This window comes from Poromitra crassiceps (genome assembly GCF_964638095.1).
Source record: "Poromitra crassiceps genome assembly, chromosome: 22".
Taxonomy (NCBI): domain Eukaryota; kingdom Metazoa; phylum Chordata; class Actinopteri; order Beryciformes; family Melamphaidae; genus Poromitra; species Poromitra crassiceps.
In genome coordinates, this window is record NC_139647.1 from 15,625,998 (window position 1) to 15,630,997 (window position 5,000).

At 45.5% G+C, this 5,000-nt stretch overlaps 1 protein-coding gene across 1 annotated transcript in view; it reads left to right on the forward strand.

Annotated features, from left to right (window-relative positions):
- camkmt (calmodulin-lysine N-methyltransferase) overlaps nt 1-5,000 on the forward strand; it is a gene marked incomplete at its 5' end in the record, with an annotated part of 168,253 nt that overhangs the window by 90,200 nt on the left and 73,053 nt on the right.

Here is a 5,000-nt window from a genome sequence, read left to right on the forward strand (position 1 = left end):
ATGAAAACGTTAGCATTTTAAAATGCAAAATAAATACCGTAAATTCCGGACTATAAGCCGCGGCTTTTTTCCCGTTTTTTGGCCCCTGCGGCTTATATAACGGTGCGTCTTATCTATGGATTTTTTCAGAAAAAAAATTTCAAATACAAATAAAATCTCTCTTTTTTAGCACTCTTTCTACCTATAAATCCACTTCTGTTTTAATTTCCTCTGTTGCCCTCTTTTCACCACACCGCGGACACTGTGTGCACTGTCGAAATAAACAAAGGTGTTGTGTTATGTTGTTTTGTTGAAATGTTACGGTAATACGGTAAATGGGAGCTTCCTCAAACAGCCAACAATCCCCTCTGTGCGTGAACCCTTACATATGGTAATTACGGTAAGCAAAGTTCATCAGCCCGGAATCACAACAAGACGAGCAGTCTCTCTCTCACTTACCATGGGGAAGGTACGCAGAAAGTCACACGACGCAGCTTTCAAGCTGAAAGCAGTCGAACTCGCACTAAAAGAAACAAACAGAGCAGCAGCGCGTACCTTGGGCATCGATGAGTCAATGGTGAGACGTTGGAAGCAGCAGCAGGAGGAACTGTCTCAGTGTAATAAGACAAAAAAGTCCTTCAGAGGCCACAAAAGCAGATGGCCGGAACTTGAAGATTCCCTTGAGGACTGGGTGTTGACCCAGAGAGGAGACGGCCGAGGCGTTTCCACGGTGCAGATCCGACTGAAGGCCAAAACAATCGCCACCGAGATGAAAATTGAACATTTCAGAGGTGGGCCATCTTGGTGCTACCGATTCATGAGACGAAAGGGACTGTCCGTCCGGGGGAGAACTACTGAACAACTCCCTCCCGACTACCAGGAGAAAATCACAAACTTCGGCGAATTCACACAAAGGAAGATCACGGAATATTATAGGAGTGTGAAAACATCCACAATCACCAACGGGTTCCAAAACGCTGGACTGCTGCGGGATGAAAAGGATGACGCCGCCACAGCTGGCGCTGAGGGCCGTCAGAGGCTTCAGAGGCTGTTCGATGCCGACAGTGATGAAGAGGAGTTCGTTGGTTTTGAGTGACAATGAAGGAGAGAGGAGAGTGGTTGACGAAGCCACCCTGAACCTGTTCGTTTCCGACACTGAAGATGAGGACTTTGGTGGTTTCAGTACGCAGGAAGAAGAGGAAGACGAGGATTAGTGACTTGACTTCTCTGGTTACAGGTTTGCTGCACATATACGGTAGCCTATTGTTGTGTGATTTTGTCTGGGGATTAGTGACCTGACTTTTGTTTTGTTTTGTTGAAATGTTAATAAATGGGAGCTTCCCCAAACAGCGATCTCTTTCCCGACATTCCTCTCTGTGCACGAACCCTTTCATATGGTAATTAAACATCAAAACACCCGCGGCTTATAGTCCGGTGCGGCTTATAGAAGAAAAAAATAGTCAATTTTGGTGCTGCGGCTTATAGACCGGTGCGTCTTATAGTCCGGAATTTACGGTAGATCAAATGAAGACTGTGGGATCTTAGAAGATGCTGCTTTCCCTCAACATGGCTTGTATAGAGAGGCAAAGTGACCGCCTACTTCCTGCTTCAGCACTGTACCAGAGATTTTCTTCCGCAATTTATTTTCCCATAGACATTTTGTAAAATGCTTAGAAAAATAGTTTTACTTGGTCAAACCAAACGGTTCAGCTATGTTTAAAATCGGGAGAGACCACATAACATTTCACTCTGACCAAAACGTAAAAAACGGCAGATTTAAAGAAAATATTTTTTCGATGTCGTTTTTTAAAGTTATGGTCAGAGTGAAATGTTATGTGGTCTCTCCCGATTCTAAATATATCTGAACCGTTTGGTTTGACCAAGTAGTACTATTTTTCGAAGCATTTTATCAAATGTCTATGGGAAAATAAATGGCGGATGAAAATCTCTGGTACAGTGCTGAAGCAGGAAGTGACGTTCCACTTTGGCTCTCTATAGACCAAATCAGCGGGGATGTTTACATTTACTTCCGGGTACCCCTGAGGTCCACACATTATAATGGCGGTGGACGGCACAAACTGACGTGTTGAAGACAAAAACAGACAAAGAAGACAAAAATGGTTCGTCCGTGTTGTGTTGTTGTTTAATATCATTCATAACAACACTTTCACTAACGTTAGTGGAGACCAGACTAGCTAATTTACCTGTTGGACCAGACCAGAGTAGACTTGAAGCTAAATTAAATTAACGTGGCGTCAGTAGCTCTGTCTGTAAAGTTAACGAGTCTGCAAAAAAACAGCGAGTTTGACAGACAAACAAACGTTATTAGCTAGCTAACACTACATAAAACAAACACAGAAGAAATGCTAGATACGTCGGACAAGCATGTTTACCAACCGTTTAACAATTTAAATTGAAAGTACTCGGCCGAAAGGGTTTGACAGCATTTATTTGACAACACGCACATTTAAACCTGCCGCCTTCCCCAAGTGGTACCCGGAAGTAAATTTGTTTACATGGTGACGTCACGGTGATTTGGTCTATTGACTTCATTCCCGTGGCGACCATTTTGAACTTGCATCAAACTCTACCCAGAAAACCAAGTGCAGCCCAGCTACGCCCTAAAGTCGACGTTGGGAACCAGAAAAATATGTCACACACACACACAACACACACACACACACACACACACACACACACACACACACACACACACACCGCGCGCGCGCGCGCGCGCGCGCGAGAGGTCATCAGACAGTCATATGGCCTGCTGAGCAGAATAGATGTGTGAGTTGCAGCGAGCGAGCTTGAGAGTTTCTTCAGAAGAGGTGGAGGAGATAAAAGAGACCTGACTTAACTCATTCAGGGCCAGTTTAGGACTGCCAATATTTAGCACAGGCCAAAGATTTTCATAATTGTTGGTCATCTTTCAAGACCCACAGTAAATTATCTATTAGCACCAGAGTGATTTGCAATACCTCAAAATGAAGATGTACGTCTCTGGGTTCACCAGGAAAAAAAAAGTGAGCTTTTAGCATGTTCTGTACTCTACTTATATCCATTTATATACACCCTGTTTTCACCCAAAATGTCTCTCTGAGATGACAAACAGGAGCAAATGCAATTTCTGTAAAATACACATTCTCAAGCAGAACTCGCTCTCAATTCTTTTATTTTGAACTGTATTGACATCAGACATGTAAATACTATTCGTTATGACACAAATGAAAAATAATTATATATATATATATATATATATATATATATATATACACATGAAGTGCTTTTTTTTTACATTCAACAATACAGCAGTGTGAGTGAGTGTGCAGACAGACAGACAGACAGAGAGACAGACAGACAGACACACCGACAGACAGACAGACAGACAGACAGACAGACAGACAGACAGACAGACACACACACACAGACACACACACACACACACACACACACACACACACACGATCCCCCTTCGTTGCGTGATTTCTAACCCCACATAGGATAAGCAATAACCACGCCCTGTGGCGCCGGGATTGGCCAGGAGCAACACTGGAGGGCACGCAGCCCAGCGATTTCATGAAGCTCTTGAACGGACAGCGGGCTTCTGCCTGCCTAGCTGTTCGTGTGCTGCTCGTCCATGTCTCCCTCCCCTATCCTCCCTGCTATCGTTCCCGTTTTCCCCTCGGCTATTCAACACGTCCTCACCGCCCTCTGATCACTGCTGATCGATCATTTCCTCATTCCTCCGATGATCAAACGCATCTGTGGATTACTTTCTCCGGTTTTCTCCGGCTGGCACACAGGAAGGCTGGCACACAGGAAAGCGACCAGCTCCTGCAGCGCGCGAGGGGCGTTTCAATGGCGTTTCTCCTGTCAGCACAAGGCAAGCTCCTTATCCGTTTGCTTTTCCTCCTGCTCAATTTCAAAACAACAGCTGCGGTATGTGTTTGTTCACGTGTTGTCTTAGATGATAGGGACCTGATACCATGTGACAGGCTGGGGAAGTGTTTAAACTACGCCCTGCAGTAATAAAAACAAAAACACGTCAAACACGTCATTGGCCCTCTGGGCTATTCCTGATAACACGTCAAAGACGTCATTGGCCCTGAATGAGTTAATGAGGATGAGAACACAGAGACTGTAAAATAGTCCCTGCTCCTCTCTCTCTCTCTCTCTCTCTCTCTCTCTCTCTCTGTGTCTCTCTCTCTCTCTCTCTCTCTCTCTCTGTGTCTCTCTCTCTCTCTCTCTCTCTCTCTCTCTCTCTCTGTCTCTACATTACATTACATTACATCATTTGGCAGACGCTTTTATCCAAAGCGACTTGCAATAATGGTTTTGCGCAGAAAGAAAATCGGAATCGGCCGAAATCGGTATCGGCAAGTCAGACTATTCAAAAATCGGAAATCGGAATCGGCCAAGAAAATGGCAATCGGTGCATCTCTATTCAGGTTATTTATTATATTTATTTTTTAAAGAGAGAAAGAAGTTAGATCAAGAAGGGCCCAGATGGAGCCTGAAAAGGTTTGTCTTTAGTCTTTTCCCAAAGATCGGCAGTGATTCAGCTGTCCTGACCGAAGGTGGAAGCTCGTTCCACCATTGAGGTGCCAGGGACGAGAAGAGTCGAGATCGGGATGAGCGACTTTTGAGCCCCCATAGTGGAGGAGGGGCGAGGCGTCCTGCACTGGTGGAGGAGCGGAGGGAACGGTGAGAGATTTGGAGCCTGACCATAGATTGTAAGTACAGGGGGGCTGTCTGTCTGGTGTACTGCCCTGTAGGCCAGAACCAGTGTTTTGAATTGAATGCGTGCCGAGATGGGAAGCCAGTGGAGGTCCCGGAAGAGGGGAGTGACATGAGAGAATTTGGGTTGGTTGAATACCAGACGGGCTGCAGCGTTCTGAATGAGCTGAAGCGGTCGGATGGCTGCAGCAGGTAGCCCAGCCAGAAGAACATTGCAGTAGTCCAGGCGAGAGATGACCAGTGCCTGGACCAGGAGTTGTGTGGCTTCCCTTGTGAGAAACGGA